The sequence below is a fragment of the Mus pahari genome, chromosome 8 (assembly GCF_900095145.1).
Source record: "Mus pahari chromosome 8, PAHARI_EIJ_v1.1, whole genome shotgun sequence".
NCBI lineage: Eukaryota > Metazoa > Chordata > Mammalia > Rodentia > Muridae > Mus > Mus pahari.
The window spans coordinates 108,497,690-108,511,559 of NC_034597.1; the positions used below are offsets into that span (position 1 = coordinate 108,497,690).

The 13,870-nt window shown below is 43.1% G+C and overlaps 1 long non-coding RNA gene across 1 annotated transcript in view; it reads right to left on the reverse strand.

The window, feature by feature from the left end:
- LOC110325193 overlaps positions 1-3,722 on the reverse strand; it is a 5,183-nt gene extending 1,461 nt beyond the window's left edge. The window contains exons 1-3 of the long non-coding RNA XR_002380726.1: positions 3,587-3,722; positions 3,522-3,547; positions 250-409 (exon numbers count right to left, since the gene is read on the reverse strand). This is a non-coding gene — a long non-coding RNA (uncharacterized LOC110325193). The remainder of the gene's footprint in view (positions 1-249; positions 410-3,521; positions 3,548-3,586) is intronic.
- Positions 3,723-13,870: the final 10,148 nt, after the last annotated feature.

A 13,870-nucleotide genomic window follows, 5' to 3' on the forward strand; every position in this document is an offset into this window, starting at 1 on the left:
GACTAAGGATGTTGAACATTTTTTCAGGTGTTTCTCAGCCATTCAGTATTCCTCAGTTGAGAATTCTTTGTTTAGCTCTGTACCCCATTTTTTTTAAATGGGTTTATTTGAATTTCTGGAGTCCAGCTTCCTGAGCTCTTCGTATATATTGGATATTAGTCCTCACAAGTAAGAATTTTTAAGATCAAATTATTTTAGGGCTGTACAGTTTTCTATTTCTTTCATGTTTTATGTTTCAAAAATAAAAACATTGAACTCCATAATATATTCCACCCTGTCTTCTCTCATATACAGACAGACCTGCCTATATCTGTCACCAGCTTCATTTCTTCAGATGGAAACAGGATGAGTGGGACAGACTTCAAGAGTGCCAAGCACTCATGGACAACTCGGGTGACTCAGCTTCTACCTGGCAGGCAGGCAGAGGAGAAAACAACAGGGGACAGAAGACGATCTTAGGCAGAAGCAAGGCAACAGATGAGTCATACCAGGGCTGCCGTTTCAGGGGGAACACTCTGCAGGGTTTTAAGGTAACCCTTACGGCTCGGTGGTATTTTGTCAAAACGAGAATTTTGTAAAGAGATGCCTTAACAAATGTTCAGATGGGTCATTTTTATGATTGTGAGCATACACAGCCACTCAGGCTGTAAAACTCAGCACATATCCAGTACCACCAGCCAAACCAAACCAAAGACCTAGTCCATGGAAGTCCCCTGTCCTGGGAAAGTCTTTAATGTGCTCACCTTGCTTTTGTAGCTTCAGTAGTTCTACTTCTGGCTAACTGTTCTTGTTAACTGAGGTGTGTCAACCCAGAACATGGGTTTTGCATTTAAAAGTTCACCCCGAGAAAGGCTTAGGGCTACACTGGGATCCTGAAACATTGAGTGTATTTGCTGGATGGCTAAAAAAAGACTTTCTATTGGTCTGAGCAGTCTTCTCTGTGGACACCCCACAACATGTGGACCCTTACTTTGTCCTAACTCAGTGTCCCCTGATATATCATGGGTGACTGGGATTGTGTGCTCATTAGTATGGAAAACACTTTTCATTGATGGAGCAACTAGAAATGGTTTGGACATGCCTCCTGGCCTATCTCCTTTGCCCACAGGCCTGCTGCAGTTTCTCCCCAGACTTCACTCAGTCCGTGCATGCTCTTTGGTTGGTGGCTGTCACTGTGAGCCCCCTCAGGGCCAGGTGAGTTGACTCTGCTGGTCTTTTTGTGGTGTCCTTGACCCCTCTGCATTCTTCAATCCTTCCCCCACTCTTCTACAAGTCTCCCCGAGCTCCACCTGATGCTGTGGGTCTCTATATCTGTTTTCATAAGCTTCTGGATGAAGCCTCTCAGAGGTCAGTTATGTTAGACTCCTGTCTGCAAGCAGAGCAGAGTATCAGTATAATAGTGTCAGGGGTTGACTCTCCCATGGGATGGATCTCTAGTTGGGCCAGTCATTGCTTGGACATTCTCTCAATCTCTGCTCTATCTTTATCTCTGCACATCGTGTAGGCAGGACAAATTTTGGAAAGGTTTTCTGGGTGGGTTGGTATCCCCATCCCCCCACTAGAAGTCCTTCTTGGCTACAGAAGGTGACCATTTCAGGCTCTATATCCCCCACTGCTTGGAGTCTCAGTTAAGGTCACCCATAACTTCCCAGGAGCCTCCCTCATCCCAGGTCTTGGGCTTGTCCCAGAGAAGCCCTCTTTTCCACCGATTTCCCTTCTCTCTCCCATCCCTCTCATCCGGACCCCTGCTCTCCCCACACCTGATCCCCAACCCTGTTCCCCTTCCCACCTCCTTTCCCACCCAGTTCCCATCTCCATCTGCTTCTGGTGTCTATTTTATTTGCCCTCATGAGAAAGATTCAAGCATCCTCCCTTGGGCCCTCATTGTTACTTAACTTCCCTGGGTCTGTGGGCTGTTCATGGTTATCCTGTAGTTTATGACTAATATTCTTTTTTTTTTTTAATTAGAAACTTAATATTTTATTTGTACTGATTTGATCTGATCATATTAATATATAATATCATTTTGAATGCCTTTTATAGAGAAGGCAGGGCTCATTTGTTTTTGTTTTTGTTTTTTTTTATTATTATTTTCTTTATTTACATTTCAAATGCTATCCCGAAAGTTTCCNATACCCCTCCCCCCNCCTCTGTTCCCCTACCCACCCACTCCCACTACTTGGCCCAGGCCTTGCCTTGTGCTAGGTCATATAGAGTTTGGAAGACTAAGGAGCCTCTATTCCCACTGATGGCCGATTAGGTATGACTAATATTCTTGTGTCAGTGAGTACATACCATTCATGTCTTGCTGGGTCTGGGTTACTTCACTCAGGTTAGTTCCATCAATTTGCCTGCAAATTGCATGATATCCTTGCTTTTAATAGCTGAGTAGTACTCCATTGTGTAAATGTACCACATTTTCTTATTCTATTCTTTGGATGAGAGACATCTGTTTCCAGTTTCTGGCTATTACAATAAAGCTGCTATGAACATCGTGAAGCATGTGTCCTTGTGGTAATGTGGAGCATCTTTTGGGTATGTGCTCAGGAGTGGTATAGCTGAATCCTGAGGTAGAACTATTCCCAATTTTCTGAGAAACCATCAGATTAATTTCCAGAGTTGTCCCACTTTGCACTTCCACCAGCAATGGAGGAATTCCTCCACATCCTCACCAGCAAGTGCTGTCCTTTGAGTTTTTGATCTTAGTCATTCTGATGGGTGTGAGGTGGCATTGTGATTTGCATTTCCCTGATGACTAAGGATGCTGAACATTTCTTTAAGTGTTGCTCAGTCATTAGAGATTCCTCTGTTGAGAATTCTCTGTTTAGCTTTGTACCCCATTTTTAATTGTTCTTTTTGAGTTATTAGTGTTTAATTTCTTGAGTTCTTTATATATTTTGGATATTAGCCCTCTGTTGGATGTAGAGCTAGGGAGATCACTTCCCATTCTGTAGGCTGCCGTTTTGTCAATGCATTGGCACAGGAGATAACTTCCTGAACAGAACACCAACAGCTCAAGCTCTAAGATCAACAATTAATAAATGGGACCTCGTGAAATGGAAAAATTTCTGTAAGGCAAAAACCACCATCAATAGGACAAAACAGCAGCCTACAGAATGGAGTCTCAATTTCAGTGTTTATTTTTTATGTGAAACAGGATAAATTCCTAAATCTTTCTTGGTTTTGACTTTTTTTCCAATGAGAAGAAGTGAAGATTCAGGTGAGGATCCATTCACCATGGTGGCAAGAACTAAGGGAATGAGGAATGTCTGTTTCCAGGCTCTCATGGAGCAGTGTTAGAAATGTCTGTTTCTAGGGCTCCCATGGAGCAGTGTTAGCCAAGGACTGGTGATGCACAGGTCTAAACCTATGGCTGAGTCAATCAATGAGAACTTCATGAACTTGGATCCCTCACAGTGACCACTGATCATGATTGCCACGTGACTAGATTTACGGTCACCCAGGTAACACCTGTCTCTGAGGGTGCTTCCAGAAAGGATAACTGAGGAAGGAAGGCTCACCTTGGTCGGAGGCACCATCCGATGACCTGGGATCTGGGCCTTAGTCGGAGGCACCGTCCCATGACCTGGGATCTGGGACTCCTAAAGAAGGGGAAAGGAAGAGTCATCACCGCCTCTGTCTCTCTTTGCTTCATGCTCTGCAAAGTTGTGAGCAAGCCTCCTCCAGCTTCCACAGACAGGATCCTGCCACAGCTTCCCTGCCAGAATGTGTTCTCTGAGCTGGAGCGGAGATAGGCCGTTCCTCCCTTAACTGCTCAGGTGTGTGGTCACAGCAATGAGAAAAGTATCAAATGTATTCACTTCCCTTTTCCCGTATCCGGGATTCCCCACCTTAAATGTAGCAGTTGTTGCCTAATGCACCAAGTCATAGAGATTCCAGTTGAGATACAGCTAGAGAGAATCTCTTGTGCAATGTATGGAAGAATCACCTGTAGATTAAAAGCCTATGGCCAATGAGCTGAGGTGGGACATCCGGCAGACAAACAGAGAGGATTCTGGGAAATAGGCATGGGAGATTCTCCCTGAATGCTGAAGGAAACGGTCCCATGAAACCAAGGAGAGCTAGCCAACCACATGGCAGGACTTAGAATAGAATAAATGGTTAATTAAGTTATGAGCTAGTCAGGGAACAAACCAAAGCTTTTGGCATAGGTATTTATTCTTGAAATATTAAGTCTCAGACTCATTATTTCAGGAACAAAGAGACCAGCTGGAAAAGCCTGGGGTTACAGATATATATGTGTATGTGTGTGTGTATATATATATATATATATGAAAATGCTCTAATAAAATACAAATGTTAGGGAGAGAAGTGGGACTGAATATGACCAGAATAAGCCAGCACGCCTTTAATCCCAGCACTTGGGAGGCAGAAGCAGGCAGATTTCTGAGTTCGAGGTCAGCCTGGTCTACAAAGTGAGTTCTAGGACAGCCAGGACTATACAGAGAAACCCTGTCTCGAAAAAACCAATATATATATATATATATATATATATATATATATCTCCAGAATACATTGTATGAATTCTTGATGAATGAATGAAAATATTATATGTGAAAATTTAAAATAGTGAGAGAATCATTCTGTCAGATAAATGCCAGTCTGTCCTTGTTTCCCAATACAAAATACACTGAGGTTTGGGAAAAAAATACAAGTGTTAAAAACACAGATATAACTGGGTATAGTGGTGCATGCCTTTAATCCCAGCACTTTATAGGCAAAGACAGGTGGTTTCTGAGCTTGAGGTCACCCTATATACAGAGGGAGTTCCAGGACAGCCAGGACTGTTATACAGTTTGCCTGCTTCACAGAGAAACTATGTCTCAAAACCCAAAACAGAAACAAACACAAATTAAAAAGCCCAACAGATACAACACAATTGCAGATGTTAACCATTATTAACTAGATTGTCAGTTATTTTAAAACTGTTTATGGGGGAGGAGAGGCAGGCATGTGCCGCATCATGATGTAGGTCAGAGGATAGCTTTCAAGAGCTTGTTTTCCCCATCAACTGCATGCATCCCAGGGACCAAACTCAGGCCCTCAGGTTTGCTGGCAAGCACTTTTATCCACTGAGCCATGTTTCTGGTCCCCAGCTTGTCCATTTTACTAGGTTTGAATCACTTAAAAGAGATTGGCCATCACTGGAACTGACCTTGGAAGCCAGGAAGTTAACAGACCTTGAACAGAGGACTCTCTCATCTACAGATGCTCAAGCTCTGTCACTTCATAGTTCTAAATATGGTGACTAATTTGCAGTTATTTTCTTGCATACTTAACAGCCTTCATAGTACAATTTATATACTCTAGTGTGCAGTCACTGTAAGTGAGCCGTGTGTAGTCACTGTAAGTGTGCGATGTGTAGTCACTGTAAGTGTGCAGTCACTGTAAGTGTGCAGTCACTGTATATGTGCAATCACTGTAAGTGTGCAGTCACTGTATGTGTGCAATCACTGTATGTGTGCAATCACTGTAAGTGAGCCGTGTGTAGTCACTGTTAGTGTGCAGTGTGCAGTCACTGTATGTGTGCAATCACTGTAAGTGTGCAGTGTGTCATCACTGTAAGTGTGCAGTCACTGTAAGTGTGCAGTGTGCAGTCACNCAGTCACTGTATGTGTGCAATCACTGTAAGTGTGCAGTGTGTCATCACTGTAAGTGTGCAGTCACTGTAAGTGTGCAGTGTGCAGTCACTGTATATGTGCAGTCACTGTATGTGTGCAATCACTGTAAGTGTGCAGTGTGCAGTCACTGTATGTGTGCAATCACTGTAAGTGTGCAGTGTGTCATCACTGTAAGTGTGCAGTCACTGTAAGTGTGCAGTCACTGTAAGTGTGCAGTCACTGTATATGTGCAGTCACTGTAAGTGTGCAGTCACTGTATGTGTGCAGATCCATGACTTTTACTTTGTATTGAGAGGAGGCTACATTTTTTCCTAGTGTAAGGGTGTCTAGACTTCAGTGTTGGTGGTTATCTCATAGTTACAGTGTTACATGATGTTCTCAGCTGCAGTTTTTGGTTAGGTGTTTCCTGGTGCTCTGTGCTGTGTTTGCTTACATTAATATGTATCTTCTCCCTCTACTCCTTCTTTACTGCAAATACAGCTTCACAGATATGTTATTTTAGTGTCTGAGCCATAAGAGCCCACACATGTATGTGGTGGCCACTCACTAACTGCAGATTTAACTGACTGTAGGTCAGAAATTGCATGGAAAGATTCATCTGTATTGAACATTTCTGAACTTCTTCCTAGTCTTTATATGGTAACTTACAAAATTCCAGGTACTATAAATCATCTATAGATATCTGAATTGCATGAGGTGCGTGTCATACACAAACACTGCCGTTTTATACATGGGACTTGTGCACCCCTGGGTTTTGGCAACTGCAGAAGCCCTGGAATCGCCCTCCACAGACACCAATCAGCTTTAAGGGGGTGTCTTTCCTCCCAACTGGTATTGATAAAGCAATCAGGAAAGCACCCTTCTCCCTCTGTCCCCTTCCCCTAAGGATCCTGGCCATTGTGTCTTTTCCAGCATCTCAAGAAGAAAACAAACATTCACCCAAGGACCTGCCACTTCTCAGTTGCTCATGGCTAAATTCTAAATACATTCCATTTGTAACAGCTAGTTTGTGTCACCTTGGCACAGGCTAGAGTCATCTGTGAGGAAAGACTCCCAATTGAGAAAATGCCTCCATAAGGACCAGCTGCAAGCAAGCCTACAAAACGTTTTCTTAATCAATGGTCAATGGGGGAGGGTTGTCTGTGGGCTGGTGGCCCTGGGTTGTATAAGAAAGCAGGCTTAGAGAATTACAGAACTTACAGAGCAAGCCTTGGGAAGCAAGCCAGTAGGCAGCACCCCTCCATGGTCACTGCATCAGCTCCTGCCTCCAGGTTCCTGCCTTCGGTGCTTTTAATAATGAACTGGTATATGAAATTACGAGTGGAATGACCCCTTCCTCCCCTGCCTGTCTTTGGTCGGGGTGTTTAATGACAGCGATAGTGACCCTGACTGAGACACCGCTTTCACTGTCTGTCCTTTGGCCGTGATTTCTCAGGTTTCCTTTGATGAGAAGCTTTCACTCAGTGTTTGCTCTTCAGAGGAAATGTGTTGGGAAATTATTTTTTAATTGTGGAGATAGGTTCTCTAAGCCCAGTGATACGAAAAGCTCACATCCTTCCTGATGATAAGAGATGGGTTCGTTTCCATGTTATCAGCACCATCAGTGGACAATAAAACAGAGCGGAACCAAACGAAACCAGAAAAATCCCCCGCCCCCTCTGAATGTAAAAATAATATATTTTCATGTTTGGAGAAGTTTCTGACGAGTGTAAAGAAATAATTCTTCTACTGCTCAATGGCAGGACCCTTGATTTCATTCCCAGCAAAAACAGAGGAAAAAAACAAACAAACAAAACCTAGAGAGACCAGCTGAACTTTGAAACTTTTTTGTTTTTAACCAAATGCCCGTGGGCTCAGCAGCACTGGATCACAGCACAGACCCTTTGCTGTGAGTTCACAATCACAGCATGTGCCTTTTACTGTGAGCTCAGCAGCACCCAATCACAGCATGCGCCCTTTGCTGTGAGCTCAGCAGCACCCAATCACAGCACGCGCCTTTTATTGTAAGCTCAGCAGCACCCAATCACAGCACGCGTCCTTTGCTGTGTGCTCAGCAGCACCCAATCACATCACGCGCCTTTTGCTGTGAGCTCAGCAGCACCCAATTACAGCATGCACCCTTTGCTGTGAGCTCAGCAGCACCCAATCACAGCACCCGCCCTTTGCTGTGTTTTACCCATCCTTACATGACAAGAACGCTTCCATGTCTTAAATATACTTTTACAATGGGTAGCATACCAGATAAATTCCTTCCTCTTTGGACCTTTAGGGTGGTTTCTGGTTTAGGCGTACTTAACACTGTAATAAAGTTTGGATTCATAAATGTTTATGGCTCTCTAGTGAGTTCTTTGTATAAATTCCTAGAAATTGGAATTGGTCAAAGGGTTCTTTTCACTCATCCACAAACCGCCTTCCCGGGATGTGTGCTCAGCTCTGGAGTGTCTGAAAGTAACGAGCCAAGTGCACTGAGCATGGAAGCATTCATACGAAAGAAGTAATGTCGTACTTACTTTAGAGGCTTCACTTCCAAGACGGCGAGGACGCCTGCTGAGGGGCTGCCGTGCCACATGTAGGCAAGTGGCCCTTGGCTCACCACACACTGGTGGGATGGCATCCCATTAAACCTCTCCTGATGTTTTAGTTCATATCTCAAAGGTTTTAATACCTGTTAGTGTTACTGTCCTCAGTTCTAAAGTCTATCTGATCCCATTAGAATTCCTCTCTTAATCCATTAGTCTTTTAGGAATGGACTTTAAAGTTTCCAATAAATGTTTTGTAGGTGTCTTTAAAAAACAAATGAGAAACTGTTTTAGATTTACAGAAAAACGGCACAGATAAGACAGAAAAGTCCCCTAAACCCTACACTCAATTTCCCGCTATTAACATCTTGTATCAATTTGATGTACTAGTTACAACTGATAAGCCAATATTGGTATTAATTAATGTCCAGGCAAGTTGCTAAAATACACCATCAGTGGCAGCAGGGGGTCAAGTCATATTTAGGATTGTTTTAAAATATTATTTAAAATGTCTCATTTTCAAACAGTGAGTTTAAGACAGGCAAAGAAACGGGAAGGTAAGGCTCTGTGCTTAGAACACAGGCAACAACAGACTCTGAATGGCCCAGAAACAGAATTAGCAGAAAAATACTTGGAGGGTATTTTAACGATGTTCAAAGAATTAAAGGTAGAGAATAAGAAGAAAATGTTTTGATAGTGACTTACCAAATTGTTAAACAAGAATAAAAATTTGAGACTGTATATAAGAGAATGAAATGATAATTGGGAATAACAATAGCCACAAAATACCCATTAGATGAGTTCTATAGTAGTGTGAGAAAGCAGGGGAGTCAGTAAAGTTGGAAATGGGTCAGAAGAGTAGATATTTTCCAGTCTGGAGAACAGAAAAAAAATCAAAGAAATGTAAACAAGGCCTTGAAGATCCATACAACATCGTCAAGTAAGCCAGTGCATACTTATTGGGCATCTCAAGTGGAGATAGATAGATAGACAGACAGACATACAGATAGAGGGTAGGTAGGTAGATGATAGATAGGTTATAGATAGGCAGATGATGGTAGGTAGATATATAGGTAGATAGCTAGATTAGATACATAGCTCTCAAAGTATTAGCAATAATTAATGAGAGGGCACCACTGCCAAAGTCACAATTAGATAGTCTAAACAAAAGGGTAAATCTTCAGAAAGATGCAAAGTGACTCATGAAGAAGTAAAAACATGTAAGGAGACTTATAGAGATACAGAAATTGAATTAGTCACCAAATACTTGCCTAACCAAAGAAAAAGGTTTAGGCTTAGCTGGCTTCATAGGTTAATTCTTCCAGCCATTTAAAGGATTATTGGGGCAGGAGGCAAGACAATAACAAAGTGTTTGTTATTACAAACACTTTCCAATTCATCCTATGAGTCAATATGTTCCCCAGTATTAAAGCTAAGTGAAGATATCACAAGAAGACTTGCAGGCCATCATTCATTATGAATATAGAAAATTCCTTAATAAAATTATTGCTTTAGCTACATATAAAATAAGTACATTGCATAATCAAATGGTGTTTGTTCTAAGAATGTAAGTTTTACCATATAAGAATCAATTTTATATACTGTATTAGTAAAGGACAAAAAGCCCACTGAAGGGCATCCTGGGCTACCCTGAGGACCAGGTTGTCTCCTGCGACTTCAACAGCAACTCCCACTCTTCCACCTTCGATGCTGGGGCTGGTATTGCTCTCAATGACAACTTTGTGAAGCTCATTTCCTGGTATAACAATGAATATGGAAGGCTACAGCAACAGGGTGGTAGACCTCATGGCCTACATGGTCTCCAAGGAGTAAGAAACCCTGTATCACCCACCCCAGCAAGGACAGAGCAAGAGAGAGGCCCTTGGTTGCTGAGGAGTCCCTGTTCCAACTTGGCCACTGACATTGAGCATCTCCCTTACAATTTCCACCCCACAGCCCCATAATAACAGGAGGGGCCTAGGGAGCCCTCTCTACTCTCTTGAATACCATCAATAAAGTTCGCTGTACCCCCCCCCCCAAGAAAAAAGGACAAAAAAAATCACACTACATGCTGATGCAAAGATACACTTGCTGACGGGAACCTGGTATGGTGGTTCCCTGAGAGGTTGTGCCAGAGTCTGACCAACACAGTTGCAGACTAAGTGCTAGGGGAAGGACTGAAGGAGCTGAAGTGGATTGCAATCCTATAGGAAGAACAACAATATCAATCAACCAGATCCCAGGCTAACCACCAACCAAAGAGTACACATGGAGGGACCCATGGCTCCAGCTGCATATGTAGCAGAGGATGGCCTTATTGGGCATCAATTGGAGGGGATCCTCTTGGTCCTGTGGAAACTTGATGCCCCAGCATAGGGGAATGCTAGGATGTTGAGGGGGGAAGGAGTGGGGGTGGGGAAGCACCCTCATTGAAGTTGGGAAAGGGGGTAAGGGGGCTTAACTGGGAAGGGGGATAACATTGGAAATGTAAATAAATAAAATAACCAATAAAATAAATTTTTGAAAAAATCACACATAATTTAAGTAGAGGAAGAATTGACATAACTACAATGTATTTTCCTGTTATAAACAAATTAGGAACAAAGAACTTCTCCATCAGATGTCGGCTGATTCATGCCTAAGGTCAGAACAAGACAAGGATGTCTGTTCCTGCCATTTTTATTCAACTTCGTACCTAACAATTCCACTACTAGCTGTGCCACAAAGGAAGCAAAACCACAAAGCAGGAACATGAATAACCACAGCAGAATTTATTTACAGAAGCAAAAAGGCGACACTTCCCCACCCCACACACTCGCCTGTCAACTGAGAAACAAAATGTGCTCTGTGCTGTGGAGTATGACTCAACCCTGAAGAATCAAAACAGCTACATGCTGCAACATGGATGAACATCAAAAACACGCCAAGTGCATGAACCCAGACACAGCAGCTGCATACTACAAGAATGCATGTACAGAGTGTCCAGAAGAGGGAAGCCCAGAGAGGCAGAAATGACAATTGCGGTAGCTTGAATGAAAATGGCACTGTCCTCACATGCGTACACTCCCCCACCCCTACCAGGTCATTTAAAATCATCAAAATAAATTATAAACCTCACAAGATTGAACATCAGAAACTTAAAACTCGTGGGTCTCATGTTTCCAAAAAAAATAAAAATAAAAGCAGGATTACAGTCATTTACTTTCCATGGGCGATAAAAAGACAAGATAGATGACAAGAAAGATAGATAGACAGACCGACAGAGTCCCACTTGCAGCTCTCCTGCTTGAGTGGTATTGTAGATAGGTTTTCTACTGCAGTAATTAAACACCATGAGCAACACAGCTTGGGGAGGAAAGGATTCATTTGTCTTCAACTTCTACATCATTGTCTGACAGTGAAGGAAGTCAGGCCAGGGACTCACCAGGGGCAGAACCTGGAGGCAGGAGCTGATGCAGAGACCATGGAGGGGTGCTGCTTACCTGCTCACTCAGCCTGCTTTCTGATAGAACCCAGGACCATCAGCTTAGGGATGGCCCCACCCACAATGGGCTGGACCCTCCCCATCAATCAATAATTAAGAAAATGCCCTACGGGTTTGTCTACAGCCCGATTTTACAGAGGAATTTTCTCATTTGGGGTCTTCTCCTCTCAGGTGACTAACTTGTGTTAAGTTATTATCAAACTATCCAGCACAGTTGGCTTCTGAGATCTTCTGAGACAGTCTTCCAGTGGCTTCTTTGACATTAAAACCTGGAGTGGGTGGGTAGGGGAACAGAGGTGGGGGGAGGGGTATAGGAAACTTTCGGGATAGCATTTGAAATGTAAATAAAGAAAATAATAATAATAAAAAATAAATAAATAAATTAATTAATTAATTAAAAAAAAAAAAAAAAAACCTCCTTGACTCTTACTTATGTTGCCTGTCTCCTGTAGGACATTCTTGCTATGTCCCGTCATATGCTTAGGAACTGCTGTCTTGGTCTTGGATCACTCAAGGAATGTGAGTGTTTCAGAAGAGGGTCAAATGGCATCTGCACCCAGGCGTTTCCCAGGCACATTGGGAACAGTAGAGCCCATAGGAATAATGTCTCACTTTGAAAAAAGGCTGGGAAAGTCAGGGAGGAGGTGGCTACCAGACATCTTAGGCAGTGAGAGAGGGAAGAAGTTATAAGATATAGCACCAGACACAAGTGTGGAAAAACGATGGCTTGACTCAGGCAGAGAAACCACACTCATCCATGTGCATTGGTCTCAACAGGCTTCAACATTTTCCCAGGGGAGAAATACCTTTCAAGTCTCTGTCCCACAGAGGTCACCTGTGCATCAGTCAGGTGTCATGACAACACCAGCATTGACACTGTCACACAAATTGCCCATGGGACCATAGTCATCTCCATCTTATGGGTGAACACAAAGATGGGACTTTCTGTGCACTCAAATTTGACCAGCTTTACTGAGGTGAAATTACAGAGGGAAAGCGTTTCCTATGGTGAGTGTTAAAAATGATTGGTCTGGGCTTCCAAAATAGTCATGCCACAACCATAAACACTACATCACACACAGACACACACACACACACACACACACCAATCTTGGCATTTCCAGGAAGCCAAGAAGGACATCAGTTCCCTATCCCATCTTCAACTTGTGAGGGTTAGGACTCCAAATGAAACCCTCAGAACATGGAGATTCCTTGAGGGCACTACACATGCCCAGTCATTTGCTAAGATAGTTGAACTGGGGCCTCGTGAATGTGAGTCTAGCATCTACTGACTCTGAGGTAAGTTAACACACTGTGGTGTCTGCATCTTGGGGTCATGGATTTCTGAACTGTTACGCTTGTTACATTTCTCTTAAAGTTATGGTTTGGTTGCCCATTTCAAGATCCCCGGATAGCATTTTTAAGTAATTCCAAGTGGGTCATGAACTCACTGCAGCTATGAACACCTGCATGAGACCAAGCCAACAAGACTGTACTAACTGGTTCACTGGGTTTTACACACACACACACACACACACACACACACACACACATGCACACACACATGGGCACACACATGTACCCACACACTCATACATGCACACACATGCAGGGATGGGGGTAGAATGTGAATGAGTGGGGAGGGTAGGAGTTACTGGGAAAAGAAGGGGGGAGGTTAGAGGTGCATAGATCAAGACACATTACATGTATGAAATTGTCAAAGAAAAGATAGATATTCTATTAAAATGCAAGTGGGAAGCTCCAATTTTGATAAACAAAACAAAACAACCAGGCTTATTTACCTGATACCCTAATGAAGTGTCCAGAATGCTAAAGAATACCCGAGGGATCAGTTAGTATGAAAACAGGAAGTGCCCTACAACAGTTGCCTCTGACATTTTTTGTTTGTTTGTTTGTTTTGTTTCAGAGACAGGGTTTCTCTGTATAGAAACATTGGCTCTCCTGGAACTCACTTTGTAGACCAGGCTGGCCTCGAACTCAGAAATCCACCTGCCTCTGCCTCCTGAGTGCTGGGATTAAAGGAGTGCACCACCACACCAGGCTTGCGTCTGACATTTTGACTAACAATAGTATTGACCTCCCTTCTCTTCCTCTTCTTATTCTCACCTTCTCTGTCCCTGCTCCTCCTTGTCAAATGATTCCTTTCCTCCTCTCCCCTCCTCCCCTCCTCCCCTCCTCCCCTCCCTCTTCTACTACCCAGCAGC